This window comes from Mauremys reevesii, linkage group 14 (genome assembly GCF_016161935.1).
Source record: "Mauremys reevesii isolate NIE-2019 linkage group 14, ASM1616193v1, whole genome shotgun sequence".
NCBI lineage: Eukaryota > Metazoa > Chordata > Testudines > Geoemydidae > Mauremys > Mauremys reevesii.
Genome location: NC_052636.1, coordinates 25,463,825 through 25,477,599, shown reverse-complemented (window position 1 = coordinate 25,477,599; position 13,775 = coordinate 25,463,825).

Here is a 13,775-nt window from a genome sequence, read left to right as displayed (position 1 = left end):
TCCATGACCTAGAAGACAGTATAAAATCATCACTGATAAAGTTTGCAGTTGCCACAACGATTGGGGTTGGTGGTAACTAATGAAGTGCCAGTAGATTCAGGCTCCAGCACTGGGAGTCTGGGAAGTTGTCCCAGCCCTGGCTGGGGGGTTATTTCCTGTTCCACAAAGAGGGGAAGTTCCATTCCCAACTCCTGTGCCTTGAAATTAGGCCCTATCTGATACTACACCCCCATATTCAGCATAGTGGTATGGTTATAATATGATTAGGACATAATTATGATGTATTTTGTACAAGATGCATCATGTATGGTGTCATTGGAAAAGTTATGATTTGCTGAATATGATTGTCCTATTTGTGGGCATGTATCATATTCGTATCTGAAGTTATGAATACTGACTCTGTATCTGTATTTCAAATGTGCTTACTCTGGGTAACACCCACAACGAGCCTTTCAGATAGAACAATGAAGAAGCCAGACAGTGCTGATGGCTTATCAAGAAAGACAATGGACTGTGGAAGAGCTTAGCCTTCCTCTGAATGTTTCAGACAGCCTATTAGTCATGGATACTATGACGCAGCAGGGCCTGTGACCAGACCACATGACACTAAACTCCATTTTGGTACCTGTATTTTTCCACAAACTGGACTGGGAACTGAGTTTGGAACTGTCATGCTGGGTGATAGCAGGGCCTGGAGAGGCTGGCTGAAGCTCCAGCAAATCAGTGTGAGAAGGGCCAGCCCAGCTTGAGGGTTAGAGGGCGCAGCGGTTCCCAGAAGCCCCCCAGACTGCACCCCGGGGTGACAACCCATCACACCCTAAACTACACTAGTGTCAGCAGGTTTGTCACATCCTGTCCCCTCCCTTTCTCCACCCGAGATATTTCCTGCCTCATATCACCTCTAGCAATTCCCACCCTCCTATGCATTTACTGCTCCTCTCCCTCCAAGCAGAACCCACCACCAGCTCCCTGATAATCCCTTACCTGAGCCAGCTCCATTGCAGCCATTTCCTTCCCCCTGGGAGTACGGGATGATCTGTAGCAAAACATGGACGTTATTCTGTACCCTGCTGGGGTGAAAAGGGCAGGGTGTGAGAATTCAGACAGGGTTTTTGTCCATTCCACAAGCCGATTCCCCCCAGGTTTTCCCCTGCTAATGGACATTCTAGGTTCTGCCACACTGTGAAGCACAACGTGACCTTACTCCAGTACAGGCCTAGCCCCCTCCCACTGGGGTGTAACCCTCTGGCACATGGTGAAACCCTCCCAATAACAGTCTCTCTGTTACACTTATCAAATTTGTGGACAATACCAAGCTGGGAGGGGTTGTAAGTGCTTTGGAGGATTGGATTAAAATTCAAAATGATCTGGACAAACTGAAGAAATGAGCTGAAGGAAAGAGGATGAAATTAGTAGGGACAAGTGCAAAGTACTCCACTTCGGAAGGAACAATCAGAGACCAGAGAAGAGCAGAATCCAAGGAGTCACTTTGGGGGATTCTCCCTGTCATTGTCCCCAAGGCAGCTCTCTCAGGTTTACAAAGTTGTTCGATGTTCCGGCCTTTATACTGTCTCTCCTGGGAGTGCCCCTTTCATGGGCTGGGCCTAGTTTTAGTTTTCGGTAGTTAACAATCTTGGTTTATTGTTCATCTAACCAGTGTGTTTGGATTAAAGTGTGTTGGAAACTCCGTTTGGGATAACAAGCTGGTGCATGTCATTTTCCACGGATGAAATCACAGACTTCATATGAGCTTGCATTGTTCAGTAGCGTGCTGGACAGTGCAAGACGCACATTTCTGGGGGAAAGTTGGGCACTTGAGAATTTGCTGGTTTTCTCCTGAGGTGTAATTCATGAGTGGCTGTCTAGCAGCACTCAATACTGTGTAGCTGGGAGCGAGTTACATGCTGGAGACTGTGTGTTAATTGGCCAAGAGGGGCTGTTCTCGCGGGAAAACAATGGAAAAGGCACCCCAGGTTGGAGAACTGAGGGGACACAGCTATTTAACAGTCCAGATTGTACTCTGGGTAATGTCACAGACACTCATTATGACAGAGCCTCTTACAACACAGAGAAAGTAAATCCATGTCCCAGAAATCGAAGACTCCAGAGAGAGGGCAAGTCTCCCTGGCACTGCTTCTTGCTGACAGAGAGGTTCAGAGACAATCAGAGAGTCCTGGGGAAGCTGGAAACAGGAAGCATGGGCTGGTGGGGTTCAGTGGAGAAAGGGAACAGAAAGGGCAGGGATATTACTGAATGCAGGATCTCAGCAGTACTAGATGTCAGGATAGCACATAGTGCAGCCCATTGGAAAACATAATCCCAACTATATATACAGAATGATGGGGTCTAAATTAGCTGTTTCCACTCAAGAGATGGATCTTGGAGACATTGTGGATAGTTCTCTGAAAACATCCACTCAATGTGCAGCAGCAGTGAAAAAAAGCGAACAATTTTGGAAATAATTAAGAAAGGGATAGATACGACAGAATATATCATATATCATATTTGTAAAAACAGCAAATGAATCCATGATACACCCACATCTTGAATACTGCATGCAGATGTTGTTGCCCCATCTCAAAAAAAGATATATTGGAATTGGAAAAGGTTGAGAAAAGGGCAACAAAAATGATTAGGGGTATGGAACAGTTATGCCAGACCTAACCCCCAGTTTCACTTGAGCAAACAGGAGCTATTTGACACTGTGTGATACAGCTCCTGTGCTCTGTTCCCAAAGTGTTCTGCAGCAGGGGAGGGTCTCTGGTAGTGTGTGTGTGTCACTGGCATATTGGGGTGATGCTGCAGCAGGACAGAGTAGAGGTGGCATTGTGGGGCTGGCATGAACCTTAACTCTTCATTTCCCCTTCCAAGAACAGAGGGAACAGGAATCCTTACCCAGCGAGGTCACAGTCTCATAGTTCTCCTGCATGACGTCCCAGTAGAGGGCTCTCTGAGCAGGGTCCAGCAGAGCCCACTCTTCTCTGGTGAAATGCACAGCCACCTCCTCGAAGGTCACCGGCCCCTGAAAGAGCAAGAGTCCAACACTCAGGACCTCTTTCCCCACTCACAGCCCCACTATTTGTGGCAGAGAGGAGCCAATCAAATGGAAGCTCTGGGTGGATCACAGTCAACAGAGTCCCACCCCCACCCCGCTCAGAGTATCCAGCAAATACCAGGGTGAGGGGATGAAGAGAGAGCCCCTTGTCTCTCCCAGCAGATCCATCACACACCTACTAGCCACTGACTGATACAGGAGATGGAGCCCCTAGCAGGGTCCAGCGAGAGCTCCCTGGTAGGAAGCCCAATAACCTCCTCCTTGTGAGGAGCGGGATATGAAGGGAGAGGCAGCTCCAATAAGCCTGACTCATGGGTGCCCCCTTCATATCTCACAGCAGCCGCTGGTTAGTGAGCTTAGGCTCCAGCCCTGGGAGTCTGGTCAGTTTGACTAGCTCCATGTAGGTGGGCTATTTTCTTTCTTCACAAATTAGGGCATTTCCACCTCCCAACCTCCTGGGTCTGTTCCTAGAATCTAGGGCACATATTAAATAACTCCCAGCAGGTTTGCCAAACCCTGGCCTCCTCCTTTCCCCACACTGTGAATTTCCTGCCCTGCACCAACCTCCAAACCAGACTGTGCAAACCCTCCCATCTCTGGTGTATTTGCTCTCCCTCTCCTCCAGCAGGAACCCACCAGCAACCCCCCGATAATCTCTACCTGAGTTGGCTCCACTGCAGCCATTTCTCTTCCCTGTCCCACGCCAGGCTGGGATGAGCTAGAGCAAAACATGGATGCCATTCTGCAGCCTGTCTGGGGGAGAAGGGCAGTTGTAGGCGTTTCAGAACCGGTTTTAGTTAATTTCACATTAGAATTCCCCCAGGCCCTTTCCCTGCACACAGACACCCTAGATTCTGCCATGCTGGGAAATGCTAAGTCTGTTTATTACAATGTAGACCTGGCCCCTGCTGCCAGGCTAAGCCCACAGAGACATTTTTAACCTCCCTTCTCCCTCCCCTCACCCCCTAACAAAGTCTCTGAACACAAGGCTAGAAAAGAGCAGAACCAAAGGAGTCATTGTGGGGGATTCCCTCGGACACTGACCCCACGGCAGCCACATCCCAGCAGGGGGAATATGGAGTCAGGAACTGGCTTTTACTCTGTCTGATCCTTGTTTTTTCACTGGAAAGTGGTTCTGCCCAGGGATGCAGCAATACATGTGTCTGGGTGGACTAGAGAGCTAGAAATCTCTCCCCCCTCATTTCTCCCACTGCCCATTATAGTCTCTCCTTCCCCTGTCCTCTCTCCCTGCCCCTCTGGCTGGGAAAGTCCCATTCCTGGGGGCTTTGCTCTCCCATGGCTGGATTTTCTCCTGGCAATTGCTAATGGGAGGAGAAATGAGGAGGGGCTGTTTGTGCAGAGTCACTTTCTTGCCAGACCCCAGCACTTTCCCTGAGGTCTTTCAGTTACCTGGAGTCTCTGGCTCAGAATTTAGTATTAACAGGGCCCAGGGCTGCCCTAGGGGGCTAGGACCAGCTGGAGAAAGTCATCCCCTGGGCCGGGCAGAGAAGCAGCTTTAATTCAGGTCACTTTCCAGCACAGAACCCCGCTGGGGGAGCAGCAGCTGCTAAGCCTGGTCTCCCAGATCACAATGGAGGCTGCAGCATCTGACCCAGGAAGCTGAACCCCAGTATCCTGAGCAGAGAGGGACAGAGCATCTGAGCAGCTTCCCTCCTTTAGCTCTCTGGGGAGAGCAGCTAATGAGAGCCCCTCCTCACAGGGAGAATTGCTGGTCTCATTAGCCCCAGTGTCCATCCGGAGTCACTCCTTGTCTTTCCATACAGTGACTCTGGATTAACAATGGTCTCAATGAAACCAGAGTTCAGAAAGAATGAGTCCAGAACAATGTGGAAGGGACCATTGTGCGGCAGTGCTGACCCCCTTCCCACCTCCCTCATCCCCAGATCCAGGACAAGGACTGGACAATGGACTGGACAATCTAGGACAATGGAACTGGAAGTTCCTGCAGTTTTCAAGAGGGGAGAAAAGCAAAAATCTGTGATTTCACCTCACAGTGTCTGATAAGTGGCTAGAAAGTTATCACAGTGACTGGGCCTGGCTGGGGAGTGTCAGGTAGTGCTTGGAGCCATGATTTTGGCATAAGCTAATCAGGGAGAAGAAGTGAGGTCAGGAGCAGCCCCCAGAGCCCCAGCCACTCCCCCCCCCGATACTCCCTGGGACCCAGCCCCCAGAGTCCCTGGCCAGGGACCTCAGATACCCCTCAGAGCCCCACTGGCCAGAGAACCCCCACCAGATCTTCATTGCCAGGTTGGGAATCCCAAAGGGTTCCCCCCACCAAGAGACCCCAACAGCCAGAGACCCTCAAAAGGGACCCCCCAACTGGGAACTCAGTCCCTCACTGCCTGCCTAGGACCCCCTCCTCCCCCGCCCTCCAGCAGGATCTGCCCTGCCCTTTGCCTGGCACCCCCTCCCCCCTGCGGGATCCCCTGATGCTTTACAGGGGCACCCCCTGGCCTAGCGCCGGGGATTCTCCCACACACACTCTGTGCACTGGGCACGGCAGCGATCCCAGGAGTCTGCGGGGGAAGCCCAGACAGAGCCCCTGGCACAGCACCAGGCTCCCTCTAACCCCCTGTCCCGCCTCCCCAAGAGACGCCCACCCCGGCTGTTCTGCAGCCAACAGGCCCCCAGCGATACCCACCTCCAGGACCCACAGCCTCAGGGCTGGGCACATCACAACCACCCCCTGAAACCCCAAATCTCCAGAACCCACCAACCTCACTAGGGTACCCCCTGCCCAGCCACCCAGAGGCCTCCCCCACCACAATCCCCCTTCAGCTGCTATCTCCCCCCACAGCCCCACCCAGCAACACTGTTACCGCACAGTGCCTGAGAAGTGGATAGAAAGTGACCACCGCCCCCTGCTGGCCAGTCACACAGGCAGAGGGAGCCCTGGGGGATGTCTCTGGAACTGGAGTATGGAAGGCCTGGAGGGACAAAAATGGTAAGAAATGTCCATGCCTATCACTAGCAAATAATGGCCACCCTGGATCCACCCCAGAGGTGGCTGCATCTTAGCACTGCGGGAAGCAACCCCTCACAGAAGCCATTTGTCATGGGGTTTGGGATACTTCTGGACCCACACTGCACTCAGAGTGACCTCCTCATCCCGTGCCAGGTGAACAAAAGAAAAGGGTCCAGCCAACTCTCCCGTTACCTGCTGGGAACCACTGATCCCCAAACAGGGGGAGGCCTCTGGCTTTGATGGGTATTAAATATCTGGCTGGTCTCTTTCTTCGGCAAACATTTTAACAGAGGTAAAGGAGGGAACAAATGATTCACAAAGGAGACAGGAAAGATGATCTCTGGGCAATTTAACCCCCTGCGACCTCCAGGATGGAGAAGAACTCAGGGCAACATGTTCCCTCGAAGGAAGAAGTTGCTGGGATTTAGAAACACAGGGAATAGCCCCAAACCTGAGAGGATTTTTAACTGACATTTGATAATGAGATAGAGAGAGGCAAAACCTGAGCTTTGAGAGCAACGTTCAGAAATGAAAGAGAAAGGGTGGAAATCTGAGAGATTTTGGATCCATTTTGCAAATTAGAGAGAGGAAAGTGGAAAATCAGAGGGATTTTATATCAGTTGTTGATAGGAGGCAAAATCTGAGCGTTTCACATCAATATTTGATAAATGAATAAAGAGGAAATGGGAAACATTTGCAAACATTTTATATCCAGGTTCAAGAATCTGAGAAAAGGTGTAAATCTGAGATTTTGTTAGTATTTTATAATTAGAGAGACAGGGGAAAAATCTCAGGGCATATTCAATTAGAAATAGACAACTAGAGAGCAGTGGGGCAAACGTTTAGGTTATTTTATATGAATCTTTGAGATTTGCAAAGCAAATGTGTCACAAACTGTGTATTTGATAACATGAGAGAAAAACATCAAGATCTGAGGGGATTTTATATTGTTGTTAACGAACTAGTGGAAAAGGGGGACTGTTGGACTGGATTTTATACGACTGTTCAATACATAAACACAAAGTAATGGATCCCCCCACCCCCACCATTCCCATGGGCAGCAGGGAGCCCTTTGAGGAGCTGATTAAAAGGGAGGGGGAGGGGGAGCTGAAAGGTCCCTGGATAAAGGAAGGGGGCAGCAGTGGGGGACGGGCGGGTGACCGGCAACTGATGGTTGGGGGCAACTGTGTTGGTAGTTAGGGGGCAGCAACTGGGATTGGGAAACGGGGGTCTGGGCAGTCCCCATGGGGAACACGTGCGCCTCCCTTCCCTGCCCTGGCAGAGACCCGGCATCTCCTAGAATATCAGGGCTGGAAGGGACCTCAGGAGGTGTCTAGTCCAACCCCCTGCTCAAAGCAGGACCAATCCCCAACTAAATCCCCAAATGGCCCCCGCAAGGAGTCAGCTCCCAGCCCTGGGTTTAGCAGGCCAGTGCTCCAACCACTGAGCCATCCCACCCCCACTCCAGGGGCAGCCATGTGCTGGGGAATGACTCAGGGCAACAATTTCCCACCTGAACAAGGACAAATCGCTGCAGATAAAATGGGTGGGAAAATGCCCCTCACTAGAGAAGATTTTAAACTGACGTTTGAGACTCATGGGGAGAACGGGGGAAATCGGGGGGGACGGGAGAGCTGATCATTGGAGGGGAAAGGGGGGGAATCGCCCCAGATTTTATAGCCCCGTGTGAGACACTGAGAGAGAAAAGGGGCAGAACTAGAGAGAATTTGTATCGGGGGCGAGAGGCAAGTGGCACAAACAGGGACAGGATCCAATTAACCCCCCTTCCCCCTTCCCCCGCCCGCCACTTCCCCCCCCCTTGGGAATTTCCTGGCTGCCCAGAGACAGTTCAAACCCCGCGTCCCACTGACCTTCCTCCTACAACTCCAGCTTCTCCCCTCCCTGCCTGACACCCCCCATCTCCCCCTACACCACAGGGGATCCCCCTGCCCGGCCCCAGTCTCTGCCCCCCAAATCCCACTGGGGCTGAGGCAGCTCTGAGGCTTCTCCCAGGTTCCCTGGGTCAGAGTCACTTTCCTGCCCAGCCCCAGTGCCCCCCCCCCCGGGGTCTCTCACTCCCCAGGGGCTCCGTGGGAGGCTGGACACCAGGGATGCAGGACGGCAGGAATGGGGGTGACAGGCCTCCTGTTCCTCAGTCTCACGGCGGGACCCAGGGGGCTCGTCGCTCTCCGGCTCGGGAGCGCTGGGAAGACCCGACCGTGGAGGGGCCGTCGCTGGGGGAGGGGGACGGCCCCGCGCAGGCGCTGAGCACGTCCTTATATCACTTCTGTGGCGGGAAAAGTGCTGAGGAGACGGAACGCTGAGGGCTGGTTTTGGCGGGAAAAACCGGTTTGGACTGGTTTGAGCCTGTCCCCTGATGGTAAACAAGTCCCCTCTCAGAGCTGGAGTCCAGGGGTCAATAGTTCATATGCTCCAGATTGGATCTTATTTTAAAGCCAGCGATTTACTTCATAAACATCTTATTAACCAACTAATTGAACCTATTGAACAGTTCATACTTCTCACACCTAACAATGAGATAAAAAAAAGAACACAGACAAGCCTTGTCAGTAACGGCTAATGTCCCAACTTGGAAGCACGTGAGCTTGTTGCAGGGCTGCTGCTCAGGGACGGGAACCTTCTGCCACCCCAGCCTCCACAATCACTCAGGCTGCACTTTCTGCACGACTAGGTGCTGGCTGAGGGGGGCGTGGGAATTGGTGGCCTCTGCTGCAGGTGATGGGAATCGCAGGTATTTAAAGCCATGGCCTAGAGGAGGGAAGTGCCTAACTCCAGAGTGTGCAGCTGCCTAGGGCCAGGGCTGAGGATTTAGAGTCCCTAGTGCAGCCGTTGCAAGGTTCAAGCACGCTCAGCCCTGCCATTGCCAACCCTCCTGCGGCTAGTAGCTGCAGCTGGCTAAGGCTGGCCTCTGGGAACTGGCCCCATGGCTGTAGCCAGAGAAGCTGCAGGTGGCTCTGTGACTACTGGGGCCATTAAGCTAGAGCAGTTAAAGACACTGGAGTTCACCTCAAGGAACAGAGGTCACAAGTAGGACAGGAACGTCAAGGGGAGCAGGGAAAGAGGGAGCAGGTCAGGCTGGCAGAGGGAGCTTCCAGCTGGGTGGGAGCATGTCCAAAGTGGAAAGGAAACAAGTACGGGGAGAGGTGGTGGTGACCAGGTAGCAGACTAGCATGTAGATGGGAGCAGAGGGAGAGAGGCTGGTGGCTTCGGATTCCCAAGGGCTAAGTCCTGACTTTGGGGAGATGGTGTTTGCAGGTGGCTGGCTCACATGGCAGGAAGGGGGCTGAGGGGGGGATCTGTCAGAAGTGATCAGGTGTCTGCTGGCTTTAGAACTCTGAGCTGAGACTAGGACCACATGCCGTGACTGGTGACATGGGGGGTACTCGAGACATGGCTAGAGAAGGTCTGAATGAGGAAGGAGATAAATCTGTGGGGAGTTTCCTTGATCACTATGAAAGTTCTGCTCACTGTGGACACTGGTAAACCCACATGGGTGTACAGCTCAATGAGAAAACCCGGGGGCTGAGGGAGCTGTGTATGGCAATGCGTATAGTCATGTAGGGGTGTGTGATCAAAATGAAAAATCTCTCTGAGGTTCAGTACCGGGTATGCTATGGCACTAACGGCACTGCCCCACCAGGCCCACACTCGGAGCCCACAGTGACTACATAGGGGCCTACAAATATGTTTCGTGTCGGGGCCCACAAAAGGTTAATCCGGCCCTGACTGCCCGAGCACTATTTCATCCCCACATTTTTGGGTCAACCTCTCAAAGTGGGAGCTGCAGAGCACTCCCCCGCAATACACACACACACACCTCCCTCCTGGTGTTGAGAGGGGAACAGGAGAAAGAACAAAATAAGCAAGAGAAGAAGAGAAAGGAGGGAGGGATGGATGGAGGAGAAGGTGAAACAAAAAGGACAAACCCCAATGTCCCTGGTGATTCTAAGGGACAAAATCCCAGGTGCGGAATAAAATTCTGCCTCCTTAAGCTCATGTTTTCCATGTCTAGAATTCAACTGTCACCAGATGGATCAGACTGAACAGGTTTCAAACCTCCAGGAGGCTCTTACCTTCTAAACAGGGACAGCTGTTTTCTAGTAAAATCAGTAAAAGGGAAGGAGAAAACTCGAAAGAGGTTCCTCCTGGCGCTCACGTCCGTGAACCCGAATACTCTCTCAGTCCTCAAAGAGAGACCTGGAGAAGGAGACTTGCTGAAGCAAAGCCACAGGGGTCTCTGAGGTTTCCCTGGCCCCTCGCCCCGGTCCTGCCTGGCTGATGTCAGCATCCCTCTGTGAGGTCACCACCTCCCCACCACCTTTGACCAATAGGCTGAGGTCCTGCCAAAGGCCTTTGTGATGTCACTGCCGCACCCCTCCCTTGCTGTGCCAATGTCCTGCCCCTGGCCAGGCATTTTGGAGGTTTGAGCTACTCCCTGTGGATCACCCCACTCAAGGAGCATTCGTTCTAGGCAGCAAGCCGACTAGACAGGGAAACATCAGACACTGCTCCCAATGCTACACTCAGTTTTTCAGAAATGAGTTGACTTTATGGCCAGAAGAGACCATTAGAGCATCTAATCTGACCCCCTGCATATCACAGGCCTCCTGTAGGACACCATAGCTACTTTTGGGGCAAACTCAATCCAGAAAGGCATCTGGTCTTCATGAAATGACATCAAGAGATGAAGAATCCATCACTTTCCTTGGTAACTTGTTGCTGTGGTGAATCATCCTCACTGTTGAATATTTGTGCCTTTGTTGTAATATGAATTTGTCTCTTTTCACCTTCCAGCCATTGGCTCTTGTTAGGCCTTTCTCTGCTCGATTAAAGAGCCCTTTAATACCCAATCCTTTCTCTCCATTAAGGCACTTCAGCACTTCAATGAAGTCACCTTTCAATCTTCTTTTGATAAGCTAAATAGGTTGAGCTCTTTCAATAGCTCCCTAGAAGGCATTTTTCTCCAGCCCTCAGAACATCTGGTGGCTCTTTGCTGCCCCAGCTCCAATTTCATTGATGCCGTGTCACCTCCTATGACATTATTGACATAATCTGTAACTGTATAGATCACCGTTGCGACCACTGTTCTATATTCGCAGCCAATATTGTAGAAAGGTTGTCATGTAAGAGGTCTATGGAGAGGTTATGATTGGCTGATTATAATGATGCTATCTCTAACTGTGTATCATTTTTGTAGTTGACGTTATGAATATTGGCTCTATGCTGCCTGTATTTCAAACTTGTGCTCTGCTTCCAGGGAACACCCCAGACAAGTTGGTGTCAGTTCTGCCTAGCCTGCTTGATGGCCCATTACAGACCATCAGCTCTACAATAGACCCACTGAGAAAAGGCAGATACACCTTGTGACTCAGCAAGCTATGCAAGGACCTGCCTATGGACAGAACTCTAAGGTTTTTCTATGCCATGTGCTTAGGGAGATGTATTTTCCATGCCCTGATTCCTCGCTGACCCAGAGAGAACAAAGGAACACAAAAACAAAAACCTTCCCCCACAGATTTGAAAGTATTTTCTTCCCTTATTGGTCCTTTGGGTCATGTGCCAACCAGGTTATCTGAGCTTTTTAACCCTTTACAGGGTATTTTATGCTACCCGTAGCCAGTGGGGAGCTGCAGCCGGTTCGCACCCGATCGCGCGAACCGGTTGTTACCCAGAAGCCCCTTTAGAACCGGTTGGTCCCGGAGGGACAACTAGTTCCAAAAGGGCTTTTAAATTTAAGAAAAGCTGTAGCAGCTCCCTGCCCTTCCCCCAGCCCCAGCTCACCTCACTCCGAATCAGCTGTTCGCGTGGGAAGCCTGGGAGGGCTGAGAAGAAAGCAGCGGCTTCCTGCAGGTGAGCTTGAGCTGGGGCGGGAGCGGGATGCCAGCGGGAGGAGGTCTCCAGGCGCTGCGCCGCCCGGCGAGGTCGCAGCCGGACCCTGGGGATGGGCGGCGCTCCCTGATTCCCAGGTCCAGCTGTGACCTCGCCGGGCAGCACGGAGTGGCTCCTGCCCGGCCCCCAGGTCCAGCCGGGTGGCGCAGCTCCTGCCTGCCGGGGTCGGGTCCAGCGGGGGGGGGCGCGGCTCCTGCCTGCCCGGGTCAGGTCCAGCGGGGGGGGCGCGGCTCCTGCCTGCCCGGTCCGGGTCCAGATGGGGCGGCTCCTGCCTGCCCAGGTCGGGTCCAGCCGGGGTGGGCGGCTCCTGCCTGCCCGGTCAGGTCCAGCCGGGGCGCGGCTCCTGCGTGCCCGGGTCCGGGTCCAGCCCGGGGGGGGCGCTACTCCTGCCTGCCCGGGTCCGGGTCCAGCCCGGGGGGGGCGCGGTTCCTGCCTGCCCGGCCCCCGGGTCCGGGTCCAGCGGGGGGGGGGCGGCTCCTGCCTGCCCGGCCCCGGTCCGGGTCCAGCAGGGGCAGCTCCTGCCTGCCCGGCCCCTGGGGCTGGCCCCGGGTCCAGGTAGGACGGTAAGGGAACAGGGAGGGTGTGTTGGATAGAGGGCAGGGAGTTGTGGGGGAATGGATTAGTGTCAGAGCGGTCAGAGGGCAGGGAACAGGGGATTGAATGGGGCAAGCGGGGAGGCAGTCAGAAAGGAGAAGTGGTTGAATGGGGCAGTTAGGGGTAGGGATTCCAGGGACAGTCAGGGGACAGAGAGAAGGGGTGGTTGGATGGGGTAGGGGTACCAGGGTGCCATCACGAATCAGAGAAGGGGTTGGATGGGGTGGCAAGGGGCAGTCGGGACAGGGAAGGGGGTGGATAGGGCATGGGTCCTGGGGTGGGGGCTGTCAAGGAACATGGGGGGGGTTGGATGGGGCAGGAGTCCCGGGGGGGCATGACCCCTCATGGGGTGAGGAGGAGGGAACCGGTTGTTAGCATTTTGGCAGCTCATCACTGCCCGTAGCTATACATTTATGACACCCTGTAAATAGCAATCTGCAGAATCTGATTCTGAGAAAGGGCAGGGTGAAGGGAAGTGGCTTCAGCAGATTTACTGAGCATGCTCAGTGCACCATAAGTAGCAAATTCCTACACGCAGCAGTTTCTCACACTACACCTGAGGCAGCATGAGGCAGGGGCTCCATCGCTGTCCAGACCCCACCCAAGAGCAGATCCCCAGGGGCTGCGAGACCCTCAGCTTCTGGGACCTGTGTGTGGAGTCTCTCTTCTGCCCACCCAGGGCTGCCCCTGGGATCCCTCTGGCCCCTGGTGCCTGCAGCCTCTGGCCACTGCTCCAGCCCCTTCCTGGCTCCTTCAAGCCCAACCCAGGCTGCAGCTGTCACACTCACCGGGCCAAGGACTTTCTGAGGTGGGAACTAGCCCCATCTCTGCCAAAGCCCCGCCCCCAGGAGCTGCCCTGCCTCTAGGCTGTGCCAGAGCCCCGCCCCAGGAGCTGCCCTGCCCCTGCTCTGTGCTAGTGCCCTGCCCCTGCTCTGTGCCAGAGCCCTGCCCCAGGAGCTGCCCACCCCAGGCTGTGCCAGAGCCCCACCCCAGGAGCTGCCCTGCCCCGATCTGTGCCAAAGCCCTGCCCCAGGAGCTGCCCTGCCCAGTTTGGTTTGTTTTTGCCGGGGAGTGTGGGTGTGTGATCCAGATGGAGTTAGAAGAAGTTGGGCTGCAGAGGCTCAGGGAGATTGAGGGGAACCCCCTGGGTGTCCCAGTGTTGGCCAGGGATTGTACAGCACCTAGCGCAATATGGGGTCCCAGAGCTGTAACTAGCTATTTTTGCACTCA